The sequence below is a fragment of the Setaria italica genome, chromosome III (assembly GCF_000263155.2).
Source record: "Setaria italica strain Yugu1 chromosome III, Setaria_italica_v2.0, whole genome shotgun sequence".
Taxonomy (NCBI): Eukaryota; Viridiplantae; Streptophyta; class Magnoliopsida; order Poales; family Poaceae; genus Setaria; species Setaria italica.
Window position 1 is genome coordinate 48985449 of NC_028452.1, and position 19412 is coordinate 49004860.

Genomic DNA, 19412 nt, shown 5'->3' on the forward strand with positions numbered 1-19412 from the left:
CTTGTCCTGCGGAGCTAGTCAAATTATGACCATTCTGCCCTACAGGTCAATGTAGGGAAAAATATCTCTTGGGAGTATAGGAAGAATGAGATATATGTGGGGTCTTTGTACCCAAGTGGGGATGAAGTGAAGATGGATATTAAGTGATAGTTCACTTTATTTTTGCAGCGTCAGTTCACGGTGGAGAAAAGTAACCCGAAGGTGTATGATATCCATTGTGTGTGAAATAATTGCCCATTCAGGGTGCACGCATACAAGGGGAAACGGAAGGATTACTGGGAGGTGGCTAGAGTGGTTGAGCACCAATGCTTGTTGGCTGAATTGGAAGGAACACACCGTAACCTCACTGCTGATTTTGTTGCTCAATACATGTATCCTCAGATAGTGCAAAATTCTAGATTCGAGCCTAAGTCCATTATTTGTGCCATGGAGGAGAAGTTCAAGTATAAAATCAGCTACAACAAAGTTTACCGGGCAAAGCAGAAAGCGCTGGAGATGAAGTCGGGTATGTTCGAAGCATCCTATGATAACCTCCCTGTCCTGTTGCACACTATATGCCAGAGGAACCCTGAAAGCTTCTACGATGTGAAAACTTATCCATGTGCTCAGTTTCCAGGCAAACAGGTCCTGCAGCGGGCATTCCTCATGTTGGGTCCTTGCATCTAGGCTTTCTAGCTATGTCAACCAGTAATTTGCATTTATGGCACATTTTTGACTGTAAGGTACAAAGAAATAATATTGACAGTTATTGGGTCCGACAGCAACAATCATGTGTTGCCGCTTGCGATCGTATTTGAGGAGAAGGAGTCTGAAGATAGCTGGTATTGGTTACCGGGTATAAAACACCGACTACGGCTGATCTACTTCTAAGGTATGAAATCGACCATCTTCATAGCAATGGGTTCTGCTAAGATACTGCGAATATGTCTCGTCGCTGCAGTTCCGAGCAATTCCATTCGCAGCCGTAGCCGTAGCCAAGTCTGCCCTTGGGTAGTACGACTTCACGACCACCAGCACTTGCTTGCACATGGTCTTGGACAGGTTGGCAACCTTGGCCGGTGCATCCTTCAGCCTCTCAACTAGGGGGCGCGTCTTGACTCCGTCCTCGGGTGGGTCGACAGTGTCAACTACCGCTTGTGTTGCCTCAGTCAATGTCTTGAGCTTTTCAGCACTGCTTCGGGCGCCAACCATAGACTCAGCCAGCATGAGTTCGGGCGCCAACCATAGACTCAGCCAGCATGAGAACGAATTTCTTCTGTTGATCTTCCGCCTTGTCACGCTCGGCTTTGACTACAGCCAGTCGGGCTCTAAGCTGGTCTACCTCGTCAGCAACGCGACTATAAGCATTTCGCCAATCCAGCACATCGCTACTCAATCTGGCCTCTTGACCCTTGAGCTCTGCATCAGATAACAAAGTGGTCAGGCAATGACTACGATTACATGGAAGTACTCAACTATAAAGGAAATGAGTACTCACCCATAAACTTGTGGTGCAACGACTCGTAGCGGCTTTCCAGTCGATTCCTCTTAGCTTCATGCTCGTGCCTTTCGATCTGAAAGGACTTCACGACTTCCTCATGGTTCTTCAGGTACTCGATGGTGCGGCGCCGCTCGTCAACCAGATCCTTCTCCAACTGCGCCACCCATTGAGCAGCCTCGCTACGCTCCAAAAGAATTTGACTATTCTTCTGAGCTTTATCATACAAGTTCCACGAACATCAAGCAAAGACTACTGCCAAAAGTGCCAGGACCACAAGGGTACAAATACTCAAAAACTAGCACCACAAGCATACCTGGACACTAGCGATCATGCCTTGAATCTCGGACTCTAGCAGCAACTCGGCTAGGGGGCTCTCGACTACTCCAATCTTCTGAGATCCCACCACCTCACTTGCGCCAGTCTTCTGCACTGGAGCAAAAACAAGCTTTTGGGTGAACGAGGCTCCAACCTTGGAAGCACCCCTACTCACCACTTCATCGAGTACCGTACCTTCCTTCTCGAATGGCACCACACTCTCTGCAACGACTATGGCCTTCTCATTTGTAGTCGTTGTAGTCAAAGCTGTGACATCTTCATTCACGGGAGGAGGGGCGCTATCAACATTCTTAGGGGCTGGTGCTGTAAGATCCTCTAGAGACTTAATGGCATCTTGCAGCATTGCAGCATCAATACCAGTAGAACCTGTAGCTTCGACTTGTGGTGGATCCTCGGCAGTCAAATCCACCATAGGCGCAATCTCCGATACTGTTGCCGACGGACCCTGAACCAACTCAGTACTCGTCGTATCTGGAACAATATCTTCTGTGACTCTGTACCAAACAAAAGACAATCAATCAGTTACTGCATATGGTACTCCATGAACCAACACAACAACATATGAGTACTTACCAGGCTGATCGGGGAGGTACTCGTATACGCTTCTTCACGATAGGCACTGACTGAAAACCCGCAGCTGGCTCGGTCGGTGCTACAGGAGGCAGGTCTTGAACATTCTCACCAAGACCTGAAAGAACTAAAGCTTAGACTGTGTATGCGCGACTACAAGCAATGTTTGCGTACTCACCGCCAACATCAACATCAACCATCGTGGCATCGGTAGTTGCTTCTGGCATCTTCACAACATCAGCCAACTCCGTTGCTGCAGAGTCTACTACTCCGTCACCTGCAACCCCAGCCTCATCGACTAGTTGCGCAGTAGTCAGCTCAGGGGCTGTAGGTTCAGGAGCTGGTAGCGCATTATCCACGGGCGCCTCATCCAATGTGGTGCTGACGCCTACGGCCGCATCCTTGGCAATTTAGACTACCTCAGCAGAAGTAGTCTCCTCACTGTCAAATACTGCGGCAGAGGCCCTCTCGATGCTATCGTCAGCATCTTCGACAACCTACAAAGGATAATTATAGTTACAGACAATTCGACTACTAAACATTACATTATAAGTACTCATACCTCAGTTTGTCGCACTCTTGCGGAAGTGATCACCGACGGGGTCACCACATGCTCGATGGTTGGCTTCTTCCGCACCGCTGTCCAGTGTCTCTTGGCTGGAGGAGCTGGAGGCACGTCTTCACCATCACCCCCAGTTTGTTCTTCGCCCTCACTGGGCACGGTTGAGTACCCTTTCAACACTCGGGACTACACAGATAAAATTGAAATCAAGTAAAAGCATTAGTTGGCAGCAATGACTACTAGCAACCATGAGTACTCAAAATAAAGATTGAGTAAAGCAAGTTACCTCTCTAGGTTCATACTAGCTGTCGAATTTGCTGATGGATTCGTCGACTACTAGCACTCCTTGAAAACTCTTGAAAAATTTAGCCAGCAGTGTCCCCACCACATCATCAGATATATTTCCAGAGGACATATAAGATGGATCCTCAAACCGTGTGTACTCATAGCGCAAGTTCTCGCGCAGCTTCAGTGGCTGAACTTAGCGCTTTAGAAAACTAGTAGCCACATTGATACCAGTCAGTGCTGACTTCTTCAACTCCACGATCATCACCAATAAATCTAGCACTTCTTGGCTGTCTTCGGCTGGTTCCTCGATCCATTTGTTCGAGTGCTTGGGTGCATGGCCCGTGACTATTGGCAGTGCAGGTTCGTGGTTCCCAATGTAGAACCATTTCTCTTTCCAAGTTCCATGGGAATTAGCCAACTCGTAATCCAAATACACTTCTAAGTTTCTCAACTGGAACCCGGCTCCTCCGAGTACCTCTGTCCTCGCTGCACTCGGTTGCGACTTGCAGCGAAATAGCTTCCTAAACAACTCAAAATGCGGCGGAATCCCCAGGTACACCTTGCATAGGTGGACAAATATAGTTATGTGTAGAATTCCATTCGGGTTCAGATGCACGAGTTGAAGACCATAGTACTCGAGGATACCTCTGAAGAAGTCAGAGGTAGGGATGGCGAGGCCTCTCTCGATGAATTGTGCACAAATCACCGTCTCCTTGGGATGCTCCTCGAACTGCCAGGCGTTCGTGTACGCGGGCCTCTAGGATATCATCTCCCTTGACTACAACAGACTCGCAACCACCAAATTTTGGATTGCTGGCTTCTTCATCATCGACATCTTCCAGGTCGCACCTGAAGGCGGTGGCGTGGTCTGATTCATGGGGCCGCACTTGGGCGGAGGAAGCTCCGCTTCTTTCCCCTTCCTAGACCCCTTCTTCGACGTATGAGTGGCTTTCTCTTTGGGCGCCTCGGGCTTCCTTCCCATTGTTTTCCTGGGTATTCACTCCGGTTGCGTAGGGGAGGTGGGGGAGGCGGCGACTACTCTCAAAGCTCGCCAAGGCAAGGCGGGCAGCAGCAATGGCGGCGGCAGCAGCAGAGGCGGTACTATGGTCGCAAGATTGGGCTCTGGCAGATCTGAATGAACGCGTACCGTGGAGCAATGCTGGGCCTTATCTTTTATAACATCGCAACAGATAAAAATGGCTCTGAAAATTTGGGGAAACGGCTAGTAAAATCGCGATGATCAAGATTCGCTCAAGATTTATCGTGAGATTAATGCTTAATGGTCATGTTGACTAATGTTGATCACTTCACCGACTGGGAGTAATCGATCAAGTGCTCGGAGACTGCGTATACCTCACCCGTTGGACAAAATTTTCTTTTTCCTCATCAGAGATTAATAAGAGTTCGAAATTGACCCTCAGCCTGATTTTTCGATTCAACCTAAGGTTTGGGGGCTACTTCATATGGAATGCGATTTTCATCGTAGTACCATATAAAGACTACAAGACTACTACTCCAAGCAACACCGAATGATTCGGAGAGTACCTTCCAGCCGCATGACAGTGCTTGAGTACTCAAAGACCAGCCACGACAAAAGTACTCAACAAGCACCTAAGATTAGTCGAGTAGCGTCTGTTGAGTACTCGAAACTGTTTCATTTGACTACAAAGTACTCGGGAGTTTGTCGGCCATACATCCCCAGGCCCATGAGTAAACCTTGTACGGCCCACTCAAGGGATGTACTCGGACATGATCAGGACATGGAGACTACACTACAAGGCAACGTAGACTACATGGACTCCTATAAGGACTAGTCGGATACAAAGAAACTACTCTACTGAGTTAGAGTAGGACTCTGACCCGTGTTTGATTAGGACTCTTATACTCAAACTACCCTGTAACCCTACTCCCCTGGATATATAAGGGCAGGTATGGATCCCCTTAAAACAAGTTCAATCCCATACGAACATACAACACACAGGACGTAGGGTATTACACGATCTAGCAGCCCGAACCTGTCTAAATCGTGTTCCTGCGTCACCATCGACTCCTTGATTCTTGACGACACCCACCAATCATAACATCACCTCGAGTACTCCCTCGGCGGGTTGCCGGGTATAAAACACCGACAGTGCATGAGGCATATGGGTGCAAACTTCTATAGCCGGACTTGAAGAGTAGGTGCCGCACTATTTTCTGAAGGAAACCATGTGGCAAACTTTGAGGAACGAGATTTATGGATATCGATTACTAGGAGATTTTGTCAACAATCCTGGGAATGCCGCCCACTACATTCCTGACCCTGATCCAGAAATGTACTAAGGGGTCGGGCGATGCAAGAACAGGCGTATCCGAAATGACATGGATCAATCTGAAGCAGGACCTGATGTTCGCCTCTGCTCCAAGTGCCATGAACCTGGTTACACCTACAAGAACTGCAAGGCAGCGATATATGGAGGTGCGAGTAGCCAAGCTAGTCCATCAAGCAATGACGGAAATGCTGCTACACGAGGTCGTGGTCATCGTGGATGTAGCAACAATGACGAGCTTCTGTGATTCATATGAAGTCGTTATGTGTTAAGTTTGTCTAGTCGTTGTGTCTTAAGTTCATGAAGTGGACGCTTTCATTGTGTTATTGTAACTTAAGTTGTGGACCTAATGTAATGTAATGTAGTATTTAACTTAAGTTGTGTTATTGTGACCATGTAATGTAGTATCATGGACGCTTTCGTTTGCAATACCTCATATGCTGTTTGTTTTATTTCATTTACGTCTTGAAGTCACTATTTTTTCACTACTCGTGTTGCAGGTACGACGCACCCAATTCCAGAGGGGTACCAGACCCCTAAGTTGCTTGACTCTTCCTTGGACGGCTTTCACAGGTCGTTCATGTCAGCCGTACGGGGTTCCACTCTGTGTTTGGGCACGTAACCCGCTTTCAACAATGCCGATCGATGCGCGTTGGATCCCGAGGTATATCGTACTTAGTAAAACTTATATGCTAAGTTCAAAGACTACTTTGTTTGAACTAATTAATTTTATGCATGGTACAGGTTACGTGTTGCGGGCCTTCTCCCTGTAGCCAGGTTAGTGGAGGGTGGCATAGTCGACGGTGCTGCACGACGAGGGGAGAGGTCCACACAGTTCCACTTCAACATGTCACTGCTAGCAGCTCTGCTGGACTGGTGGCGGCCGAAGACACACACCTTCCACCTCCCGGTTGGTGAGATGACCCCCACATTTGAGGACGTCTCCATGCTACTTGGCCTTCCTTATGCTAGGCCCGCTGTAGCCATGGTGGACGTCCTACCTAATTGGCGTGATGAGCTGCTGGGCCGGTTTGCGGACGTTCACCGCCAAGATGGTGCCCCGTCGTACCACACTTTTAGCTCCACACACGGGCCCACGAAGGCGTGGCTCCTGCAGTTTAGTGTGAGTACTTAATTACCTGCATGTCCAAATAATTTTGTGTAACTGTTCATAATCTTTGAACAAATTGGATTTTTTTGCAGGACGAGTACATGAGAGCTGACGCTGACGACGCCATATTAGCGCGACACTTGGAGGCGTACCTGCTGTGGCTCTTCGGCTGGATCTTGTTGTGCACATCGCAGGGGAACTCGGTGCTTAAGCACCTACTTTCTTACGCGAGGGCCATTGTGGAGGCCCCGCTCGACGACGTTCCACATTACAGCTGGAGTTCATCTGTATTGGCAGCCACCTATAGGGGTCTTTGCACGGACTGCTGCAAGGTTGACTCGGCGGAGCCAATATTCCTTGGCTGCCCGTTGCTAGTTTAACTGTGGTTGTACGAGCGGTTCCTGATAGGGCGACCATGCATTGACATGTCCCCCTACCAGGACTTGCCTTCGAACCATGACGACATCGACAGGCCCACGATGGGGTCGTTGTGGTGCTTGAGGAAGGTACGGTGCTTCAACTACAATTATTTGATTCGTATTATGCTCCGCAATTTTCATACTCATAGCTGCCAAATTGTGATTTTATTTGTTGTAGGTATCGTGGGTTGGGGTGCAGATGAAGAAGTCCTACCCAGACTTCGTCGGTCACTTCGACACTGTTGTTGACACCGATGTGAGGTGGAGACCCTACACCTTCAAGGAGGTGCAGGCTCGTGCCCCGTATGGCCTCTCTTCGCTGTGCTATCGAGACATGGAGTATTGGAGGACGACAAGGCTACTTGTCTATGACATCCACGTCGAGGACTACGCGGTTCACCGTGTCATGAGGCAGTTCGGCCTGTACGAGCACTCCCCACTTCTAGCTATGTTTGCAGTCTCGGCCGCCGTTCACTGGTACACCCCCACCCTTTTGATTCTCCTAGCAATATAGATTTTTCGTTAATCTAACTCACATAACGATGGTTATTTTAGGGCTAGCCGTCAGGGTGATGGTGGTGGTGGTCCTGGGGTCCAGTGGGCTCTGAGGATGGTTAAGTGGGTTGAGATGTGGACAACCGCACTAGACGAGGTGGTGCATGAGGACCGTGCACACGACGACGACGCTTTCGCAGCGTACCTTTGGTGGTTCTTGCCGAGGACTAGGACGCGGGTCATGTATGTTCCGAGGCAACCACTGATAGAGACCGCGCCTATCACATAGACGGAGCCACGCTCGAGGGACGTCAACTTAGACTACGCGGTAACCTACTACATTATCTTTGTTACTCAACTTGCATCATGTGGTGTGATTAACTTCAACCATTTCCTCCTCCCAAAAGTACGATGTTATTGCAGAGGTAGCCACTGAGCTGACGTACAACATCGAGCACTACGAGCACATGACTACTCATCAGCACCGGATGCTGTACAGGAGGGCCTTGGGCGCCTGCAGTAGGTTCATGAGGGCCATCAACTGCCGTGGCGATCGCGGGGACATCGTCCTTCCACCACGGGCTGCCTACCCCATTCGTCCTCTCCATCTCCTACACACCAGGTCGGTATGTCCTCTCAACCACCTGTTCGTCCGCCATCAGCCGGGACGTCCTTCGCCACACCGGCACCACCACCATCTTGGCATGCCACAGCCGGGCCGTCCACCCTTCCATAGTACGTGACCTCGACACCCTTCCGCAGTACGTGGCCCCGACAGGTACGTGAATGTTATTCTATCGTACATCATTGATGAAATGTTGTTCGATTCGCCTCACTAACTAATAATTTATTAACACAACCCCGCAAATGTACGGTGCTTATGGTGGAGCGGGGCCCTCTTCAGATACACCAAGCACAGAGCTACGACACTACGTTGTGTGATGAATACATTTTTCTATTCCATTTTAAATACGCAATGAAACTAACAAAACTATTTCCTTTGTTACATAATAGGGTTCACATACCGCGGATGGGTTTCTGAGGACTCCATCGAGGAGGAGGGACAGAGGTCCAACGCCCATGCTTGGGTGGACGAATTTTTCAGAGCCGAGCCTGACGTGATCGGTCCCTCCCAGTTGCCTGATGCTCTGCAGGGTCCTACAGGGTGCGACCCAAGACCTCACGACACCACCTGCGGCCGCAGCGGGACGTCTGACTCGCAACGTTGCCCCACCAGACCCGTTGACGTACGACCAGCAGCAGACCAGAGCAGCGCAGCGGGCAGCGAGGCGTGGTCGTGGTCGCGGTGAGCCTTGTTTCAAGCGAGGATGCATTTAGTGCGTAGGGTCACTTGTATCTTTTATCATGTGTATGATTGTGTAACGTACGATGTGTGTTCATTGATGGACTACTCTATCTAGATCGGGAGTTTAATGATTTTCAATGATTTCATGCGTTCATTATACCTCTCTAAACAATTTCAAAAAAATTATTAGAACTAGATAATTGAAATAATTGATAAAAAGGAAGGACAAATAATTTGTTAAAGTAAAAAAAAAGAAAGGGTCCCTATAGCCATTTCAATCGGCTATAGCGTGACCAAGTTGTTACTGCTAGCTGAAACGGCGGAAGCTGCCTTACCGCCGGCTGGCTGAAACGGGAGCCTTCCACCGTTCCAGCCGGCGAGGTGTACCCCCATGTGGCTGCCGGCACTCTACCACCGTTTCATACGGCGGTAAGAGCCTTATCGTCGTATCAACCGGCGGCATAAGCCCATTTTTGCAAATCTTTGATTCGACTATATATTTCGGCAAAATCCAAAAAAAATAAAAAAAATAAAAAAATCGCCAGAGGGAAAGGGTGGCCTGCTAGCTGGAGCGGAGGGGAGCGGGCTGCTGGCTGGGCCGACTGAAGGCTTGGGCCGGTAGGCAGGCCTGGGAAGGTAAGGGTAGGATTTGTTGGTTTAGTTTGTTTTTATTTGTATTCCTTTGAATTTGATTTGTATTTGAATTAGAGTTTAAGTTTTGCATTTAATCAACACTGACACCATAACTCCAAAAAGATCCATAACTCCAAATCAAATACACAAGTTTGAAATAGAGATTTAGGAGAGAGATAGATTAGTTTTTAAACTTGCACACATGCATACACAAAAGTTTTTAAATTTTGAGAAAATTACAACCATGATAATATTTTAAATTTTTTGGAATATTACAACAGGTACCCATCCGTGTTGAGGCTCATGGCAGTGAGCTTGGTCGACTTGCTGGCTGTGACCGTGATGCCTATCTCGGCAAGCTCGATGGCACAAACAGAAAAGGATATGGTCTTGGCTTTCGAATCATGTTTTCCGGTGTAAATTTTTTGGCTTGTTCCTACAATGTGGTGCCGGAGGAGGCCAAGGAGATGCGGCGCCGGTGTGTAGTTTTCATCAAAGAGAAAGGGCTTTTCATGGCCAACGTCGTCTTGACGGTCTGGCAGCAAAAGATGCCTCATCTTTCTAACGAAGTCCTTGGACACCGATGACGATGCGGGCATGAAGCTCAAGACAGCCTCGACCACATTCCACGGGATCTGGTTCTCAAGCAGCATGATGCCATGAAGGATGTCGTAGTGCTTAATTAGGGCTCAAAAAACCTTGCAAGAAATCTTTCCAGCTGCCATCATCATCGTCGTCGTCATTCTCTTGTATTCTTTGTAACGCGTAGTACCACACCGCAGAATCATGAGCTGCACCAAGAAGCAACAAGCATCAAAGAACATTATGTGCCGGAAGTCCACATAGCTGATACCTGCCATCACATTCTTGTCGTAGAGGCCGCGGGCTTGGCCTCAGCAACCTTGACATAAACCTCCTCCACTGTATGGCCCTTGGTGATGCAGTAGCGGGCAGCCACGTGCTTCACCTTCTCCGCCGGCTCGAGGGCCTCCCGGTTGTGGTGGTAAGGGCCGATTGCCACAAACCTCGGCACGGTGTGACATGTATCGACGGATTTAAGGCATGGAGGGTACCTGTGCATCTTCTTCTCCATGACCTCGATATCAGCCTTATCGAACTCGCTCGCTACATGTTTGAACACACCGTTAGTAAGTCTGTCGTCGGAGACCTGCTTAGCCATGAATTGGCACAGGTTTTACTTCCGATTTCATGTCATCTCTGACAGAAATTATTTGTACAGGATCATGTCCTGAGGCTGCAGAATAGTAGCAGTGCTCGACCAGCTGCTGCTGCCCTCCGCTAGATCCATCAGCAGGCACATATGTTTGGAGGCTGTAGGTATCAAAAATGTCCATGGAAGCATACTCCGTTGGGAAGCCAGCAGCTGGTTCTTCCACGGTCCAGTTGGCCAGCTGAAACTGCTGGCAAGGTCCCCAGGCTTCGGCGGGTTCCATGTTCCAACAATAATCGTGAAGCTACCTCTGGATTTACGGCGATGAATAAGAACTGCACGGTAACAACTGGAAGTTGATCAAGGGAGAACTAGAGACACTGAGAGACCAAGTTGAGATATACCTTGGTCTATATATAATGAGTGATTGACTGGATGATTTGAGGTTTTACCGGTTGACTCCATAGTTCATATGTGCATGTTTATGCTAACGGCTAACCGGAGGTGTTGTGTTGAGTGCGTTATGTTGTGGAGTTTGTGCAAAACAATTCTCGTATGTTGTGTCTCTTGGCTTGTGATGTGCAGCTGTAGGATGCAATATGGAGGTCGACGGAGCGTGGTGAAGGTCAAGCGAAAGGTTCATGCTGATGGGCTGGGAGAGGCGAAGGGTGAACACGAGTAGGCTTGGACTGAGGGACCTGAGGAGTCCGGGCGGAGTCATGAGCGGTTCACATGGTGCATGGAAGAGCAAGAGTACACTATGATGGAGACGGCATCGGTCAAGTCAAGCAGGACAGAGGTAAGTCGAGTAGGCGGTCCGGGAGTAGGAGCGAAAGACTTGGAGGTGTCAAGACTTTAGCGGAGGCCGGACACGTGTCCACATCAGGCCGTGCGGCGGTCAAGGAGGTTTGATAGTTTGGGCATGGAAAAACCATCAGGAGGTTCGATGGTTTGGGCCTTGGAAAACCACTGGAGGTAGGTTTCCCAGTTTGGACCTCAAAATGCGGGGAAGCTCGATGCGGTCGGTGCGGGGTAGGTTCGGTGCGGCTGGAGCTTCGAGATGGAGGGTACGCGGCGGCATTACGAGGCTTGCATCGAGGCGAAGCAAAGTCGTGAAGACGGCGTGTTCTACAATCAACTGGACAGTTTTGCCTCTAGAGGATATTTGAGTTGTATGCTTCATGTAAGGGTATTCTGATCATTTTCAGGATGTCTATATATATGTGGAGTGGCTATTGTGGGCAGCCATCTCTTTGGGTTGGCATGAGGTGGGCTTCTCATTTGTTTGTGAGAGCATTTGGGTGAGAGGTGAGAGGGGTAGAGAGGAGTGGATTTTTGTGTTGATCTTTTTGCCATCCTGACTTTATTTGCGCTAAGGAGTGACTTGTAACCGAACATGGTGAAGTAATCAAAGAATCAATTTTGTACCAAATTGTTCCATGCTCTTTGTATCTGCGTTTTTCTTTTTCGGGATTTTCGAAGGTATTTTTGGGGATTTTTCGATCTTTGCGTTTGAGCTCAAATCCCGCGAGGTTTGTTAGGAGAAATTGTTGCTAGGACCCTTGCGAGCATATATCATGTGATTCACCTTCAAAATCCTCTCGGATTTGGCTTGGATTTGAAGTTTTCCTCTTTTCCCAAGTTCTTGGTAGGGTTTCGGTCTTCTCCAAAATCCGTAGTGAATACTTGAGCTTTTTGAGATTTTTTCCATGGATCTACGAAACCGCGGAGTGTTGAGGGAGGATTTTTATTCAAAGTTCTTTAGTTTATTATTTAAACTTTGATGATTAGCTTGTCTCGGCTGCTTTGTTCTCAGCTCTAAATAGCTCTCGTGAATTGCTTTGTTTTGCCTGCTAACAGTACTTTGTGCTACTGTCTGTTTATTCAATAGGTGTGTTAGGGGTGTTTGGATACTTGATGCTAAACTTTAGTAGTGTCACATCGGATGTTCGAATGCTAATTAGGAAGACTAAACATGAGCTAATTATAAAACTAATTGCAGAACCCTGTGCTAATTTGCGAGACGAATCTATTAAGTCTAATTAATCTATCATTAGCAAATGGTTACTGTAGCACCACATTGTTAAATCATGGACTAATTAGGCTTAATAGATTCATCTCGCGAATTAGACTCCATCTGTGCAATTAGTTTTGTAATTAGCATATGTTTAATACTTCTAATTAACATCCAAATATCCGATGTGAGATGTGCTAAATTTTAATAGTGCGTATCCAAACACCCCAGCTTGTCTGCTAGTAGATTTTACATGCATGCTACTATGTTCACCAGTTCTTTGTACTGCAACCAGATGCTTATTTATTTGAACGATCAGGTAGCTGTTTCTGGCATGCCGTGTAGCCTGGTTATATGAGCAAGTAATTAAATCTTTCCCTTGCATACATCATCTTGCTCTGGATATGCTCATGGCCAAGTGTTAAGTTAATCTTTGTATGCTTAATCAAGTAAGAGATTAGTGGTGGCTTTGCTCTTTTTCTTGTGCAAACGTTTTAGCGCCTTGTTTTGCTTTGCTTCCGCTATGCTTTGAGCTTTTCTAATCGTTCCTAGGGTGAGCCTGTCATGAGTTGACTTGTGTCGCGATTAGACGCAAGGTGTGTTTGGGGTGGCAATCGGGATATAGGCCTTGTTTTCGGAGAGAATTTTTTATAGGCTCCCATTCACCCCCCGGTCGCCCGTTCCGGTCCTTCAATTAGTATCAAAGCCTGGTTAAGGATCACACCACCTTAATCGCCTTTGTGATCGATGGGGTGATAAGGTAAAGGGTGCTTTTATTTGCGGATTTGGTTTTCGTGATTTGAGCTTGATTTTCCTAATCCTAGCTGGTGCTTTGAGCTATGGCACCAAGCTCTTCTTCTTGTATGTCCTTGTCCTCAGGTAGGAGTAGTAGTTCGGAGATTAAGTTGGAACCAAAAGTGAAGATGGTGATGAATCACCTCGATATGTACTAGGATGGTGTTCTCATGAAGGGTGAGGTCTACCGCGTGCTAAGAGACATGAGCCAAGGTACGCTTGCCAAATGCATCATGGTTCTATGCAATCGTATTGATGATTGTGAAGATGAGAATGACTTGTTGAAATACAATGCCTCTATGCCATGTTATTCACGTGTTGGTTTGAATAGTAATCTTGATAAGGTTAGAGATGAAATTGCTTTGTTGAAGTCTAATACTTCTTTGCGTTTTTTTGTGTCTTTTCTTGCTGAAATTAACCAACTTGACTCACACCACATGTGTAGATGAACTTGAGCATGCTAGGGCTGAAATTTATGAAATAATGCTAGAGAATTTTTTAGAAGCTCCCACCCTCCCCTCTGGTCACCCGTCCTGGTCCTTTTGTCACGAGAGAAACACCATATTATATACCGAATAATGTACCTTAGGAGCAGTAATTGCAGCCTCATTACGAAGCATTCACATAATTAATCTTCACCAGCCACGCTAGAAAGATAAAAAATAAATCCTAAAACTTGTCATCAAAATTAAGAAACATCATGTCTAGCGAGAGAGACGTACCAAGGAGAGAAGAAAAAGGAAGACTACTTACAGCCGGTCGGGAGGAACAAGCACAGCCTTAGGTTTTGGAGGCTCCTCATAAGTAGAGATCAGAGCTTCAAATTAACTGCGTCAGAATACCATCTGACGTTGCTCAGCCAATTATTGGTTTACGCAACGTACCCACGTTATGACAGTACAAAGACTGTTCATTTATCAGTTTATTATGATGCCCATTATGTGTACCCAAAGCACTGTCAACCATATTTTTATCGTTGTGAATCCCCAAGCGTGACACGGGCGGCGACCCTGCCACGCCGCCACCGAGCCCCCCACCCCCATCTCCTCCCTCCTCGCCGCCCCATGAGCAGTTCGCCGGAAGCCCGTGCAGCTGCTATGAATGCGGCGGCGGGGCTGCAGCTGCTGGCCTGCTGGCCATGGCAAGGGGGCTGTGCGGGATCTCGGCAGCCGCGACCCCCGCATGCCGTCGCGAGCGCTCGCCGTTCCAGCGATGCAGGCACGGAGGTGCTGCCGCATGCCGTCGCGGGGGTCATCGTCCTGGCCTCAAGCTGCGGCGCCCCTCCAATTTCTCCTGCAGCTGGTTTGGGAGAGGAGCCCCTTTCTTCCTATGGCTGCCCAGATCCGTGCGAGGGACGTGCAGATTCAGTTGGTCGGAGCCCAGATCTGGCTGGCCCAGACCCGGTGGGCGAGACCCGGCCGGATATGAGCCGGCGGTGGCGCGCGGGCATAGTGGAGGCGGCACGCGGGCGCAGTGGAAGGGGGCAAGCGGCGCCCGGTGCCGCTTGCACATGGGCACGCGGTGGCCGATTGGCAGACCTGCGGTGCGGTGGTGGCCCCACGGGGCGCGGGAAGAAGAGGCCGCGCGTCGTGGCAGTGGTGCGCGGCGGCCTGGCGAGGTGCGATGGCCCTACGTCACGGTCCCGGCGCGCAGCGGCTGCTCTTCAGGCAGCGGCGGCGGTGCCCGGCTACGGCGACGCGTGCGGCCAGTGCGCGCACGGTCTGCTTGTGGGTGATGGGAGCGGAGGTGAGTTGGCTGGCGTTCCCCTTCTCTTCTCTTCGATGGCGATGCAGGTTTGGCGCCGCCGTGGTGGTGGGGCCGGGGTGGCCTGTGCTGGGCGCGTCTTGGACACCCAGGGCTCCTTTGGGAACCTCGAACCCCGAGGGGATCCCGTCGTTTTCCCGAGGATAGAAGCCCCCGCGGAGATCTGGACACGGGCCAAGTTACCCCGTCATTTGGGAGAACACGAGACGGGGACATCTGACCCGATCCGCGAGTTTTCCGCGTGGCGAGGCCTCCCCACCTCGAGGGTCCGGACGGCGCTTCCCCGAGCGTCGTCGCGACCGAAGCGATGCGAGGGAGCTAGCACCACTCGCCGCGACGCCGCCGCTCCGCCTCCGTCCAGGCGCTGTTGCCCCGCCTCCGTCTAGGCGCCACCGCTCCTCCGCCTTCCCGTCCGGGCAGCGGCACCACGCCGTCCTCCCTCGTCCAGCCGCCGCCTGTCAGGCAAGCAGATCGCCACTCCACCATCCCGTAAAGGCGCCGCCCGTCCGCCTCCCCATCTTGATCTGCTTCAGCGCCTCCACCTCGGCCGCCTCCTCTGCAGCCACCACGGCGCCTCCACCTCGTCTTCACCACCACTCCAGCAGTTGCAGCTCGCAAAGGTCATCTTCCCCATCTCTCCTCCCAGAGTTTATCTCGCATGGTCTTTGCAATTGATCTTAAATCTTTGCTGTTTACAGAGCGTAGGAGTTTGATGAGGAAGGTAAATTGGTGGAGGGAGATCTTTGCTATTTGATCGTCAATGAAAGATTGCTGCAGCTAAGAGAATGACAACTTCAGGTTCGAATCTTCTTGTTTTTATGTGACCAAAAGTGTGGAACAATAGATCTGGCAGGTCATGTGGTGATTTCGTGCAAAGTTTGGTAGACTCAATTAGCATTATCAGTTCCGGTAGTGTAATGTGCAGATATCATCAGGTTGCTTGTGTTTTTCTGCGATTTGTGGTCATCCTCATAACAAACCTGTACCTTTGTAAAGAATGCTAGTCACTAAACCGTGTTTTCATGTTATTTGTGAGCTTGCTAGCCTTGTGAGAATTCCTTGTGATACATGGCAAGTGATTGATTAGTATGATGTGTAAATTCACAAATTAAACCTAGTAACAGCTAACATGATGTATTGGCATTTTCTATCTCGTAGATAAGTTGCAAATTCGACATTTTACTTTGCTTTTTGTAAATTAGTGTAAATTTTCTGAAAGCACTAGAGAGTGATCTCTACAATATAGACTAGGATCCTACCCCTATCAGATGTGTTGTTCTACAAAGATTTTCTTTTCTTTGCCACAAAAACATGTTCGTAATTTTTTTTGCATCACAGGCTACTTTGCCATGGTTATTGCCATGGTGTCTGACCAGATCAGGATTTGAGGTAAATCTGCAAATTCAGAAGATATTTCCATGTTACAAGTAATTTTCATTTTACCCATTTGACACCTCAGTATGTTTCTGTTTTGGGATTTGGCATCTTTACTGTTGTCTTGAAGAATCCTTTTCCAGTCGAATTGATCAGTAAGAAGATAGTTTCTTTCCCCTGCTTTGTGTTTTACTGATAATTCACTGATTGGGGTGTGATGATTGCATTCAGTAACTAGGGATTTATTTAAAGGGAAAAATGGAGAACGTGTAATTAACCCATGGATCTCATCAGTATTTCTTATGGTGAGGCTTGAATTAGGGAAAGTGTAATTAACTAATGAACACTTGGGTTCTTGTTCATCTCGTCGTTACTCGCTTGTAAGGAGCTATTTTGACCCAAACTTCAGATGATGCATGTGACTGAAAAATGCTAAATTAAGTCCCCCTTTTTTCTTTAATTTCTTTCTCTCTTCAGAACATACCATTTTCTCTAATAAGCATTCGTGTCGATTTTGCAGAGCAAGGAAGTGAAGAACAAGGAAACAAGGACATGGATGCTTTAAGTGCAGTTATGGACAAGGTGAAGAGCCACCCGGAAGTGGTGGAGAAGGTCAAGATGAGGTTAAGAGCCTTGCTGATGCTCTTCATCTGCAGAGGCATCGTAAGGCATCTGATCTTCCATTGTTTCTGGGATTGTCTCTGGAAATTTACCTGACTACATGGTGCATTTGTTTCATCGACAGCCTGATTGTTGAACATTTGCAATCATCCTTTCCTTGAACAGGATCCAAAGATAAAGAACCTGAGGCTGAAGAGAAAGTAGAGGAAGGCGAAGCTGCCCAGAACGCTGACGTTGCCGCCTCTGCTGACAAGACTGAAGAATCGAATGTGGAGCAAGCAGTAGAAGAAATTCAGGCTGTCGTCGCAGTGGTGCAGCAGGAGCAGACAGCCCCCACAACTGAAACTCCAACTAAGACTGCTGCTACTGCTGAAACTTCAGCTGAAGGAGAGAAGCCTGAAGAAACAAACAGGGAGGTGGAGAAAGATGACCCAAAGAAGCGGCTTGATTTCTTAGGGTTCTTCACCATGCTGTTTGAGAGGTTCTGCTCCCCTGCAACAAGAAGAAAGATTAAATGGTATGCAGGTCAGGTGTGGATTTCTCGTTGCGTGATCTTGGACTTAAGCTGCTTACATTAGCTAATTCAGCAGACCCAACAATAGCTGATATATATAGAACATGCAAAACGAAACATTGGAGACTATATTGATTTTTTTTCTTTTTCCTGATTTTATGAGCCCTTATTTGCTCTCTGGGATTTCTCTCCCTCTACTCCCAAATAGCACCAACACACAGGGAATTACCACCCAGGAAAAGAATGGGGAATGGACTTGCCACAAAAATCCCCCTCCAGGACGTTCCTACCCTGGGTTAGGGCTCCCTTGTTCCCAAACTAAGCCCCAGTGTAGGGGTACATTCGTGGCGCGGAGGTGGTGCTATGGGCTGTGTCGAGCCATCTCTCCGGTAGGAACGTTGCGGAGGCGGCAGGGAGCGAGTTACTGCCGCAAGGTCGTGAGCGTGCAACAGGCATGGTGGTGCGCCGGGCGAAAGCCTTCACAGGCACTCTTGCCGATAGCAATAGTGGCCGCGCCCTTGGGGCGTCGTTTCCCTATTAGGGGTGCCATTGCGGGGCACCAAGACTTGCAACACGGGGTTCTTGAGTGAAAACCATGTCCAGTGGCGTCGCATCCTCCTTGGAGGCGCCGCTTCTTGAGACCCGTCTCGATTTGTGGCAGTGAGGGTGGTGGTCTGTTTGGCGGTGTTACCTGTGCGCAGTGATGGAGGCTCCGGTCGACGACCTAATCCGACCGGGCAGGGGGAGTTGTGGTCAAGGTCGATATCCCAATCCGACCTAGGTAGAGGTGGTGGGCTGTGTCTCTGAAGGCTTTATATCCGCGCTTGTGGTGGTTGTGATTCTGGTAACAGCACGGTGAAGGTGAGGTTTTTGGAGTAGCTCGGTGGTTCCATGACACCACCGACGGCAAAGCAACCCTGGATCCTTGGCGAGTCCAGTGACGGGAGTGGCGAGGCCCCCGTGCGCTTCAAGGTGGTGTGTTCGAGGAGTGGTGTGCGGTGGTGGATGTGGTGAGGCCCCCATGCGCTTGAGTTATCTCGGAGATCCAGGATCTGGTGGTGCTTCATTTTGTTTGGCGTGCATGGTGCTGCAACGGTACTTCGGCAAGAGGCACTGCATAGCGGCAGCTCTTTCAGTGTGGTGTAGTGCGCTCCTCCTCAGACTTCTGCCAATGCTTGGCCGGGATTTGGGAGATTGATGATCATGTGTGCGTGACCCGAAGGTGACGGTGGCATGGTGGAGGAGTCGTGGTGGCTACTTAGCTTGCAGCAGACTACGACAGCCAATCCTACATGGCAGCAGCTGATTGGCGTAGGACATCATCGAGGATGATGGCGCTAGTGATAAGGGCGACTTGTCGACTCTTTCCTGGTTTGTGTAGGTTTGGTGTGGAGTTGAGTTGAGTTTGCAGTCGTGTTGATGTTTCAATTGAACCGGCTTTTTTGTTGAGTAGAGTTCGAGTGAAGTTGCGTGGCCGTGTTGATGTCCCAATTCAACCAGCTGGTGTTTATTGTCATTGCTGTTGTGCCCAGTCTGGGCGTTGTTCTGCCCCCTCGGGATCTTTTTTCTTTATTAATATAGCTGCAGCTCTCCTACAAACTCGTTTCAAAAAAATATTTTTATCGTTATCGTTGTCATCAACTCATGCAA

At 48.8% G+C, this 19412-nt stretch overlaps 1 pseudogene; it reads left to right on the plus strand.

Annotated features, from left to right (window-relative positions):
• The first annotated feature begins 16591 nt into the window (after window positions 1-16591).
• Window positions 16592-17916, plus strand: LOC111256793 (annotated as a pseudogene).
• Window positions 17917-19412: the final 1496 nt, after the last annotated feature.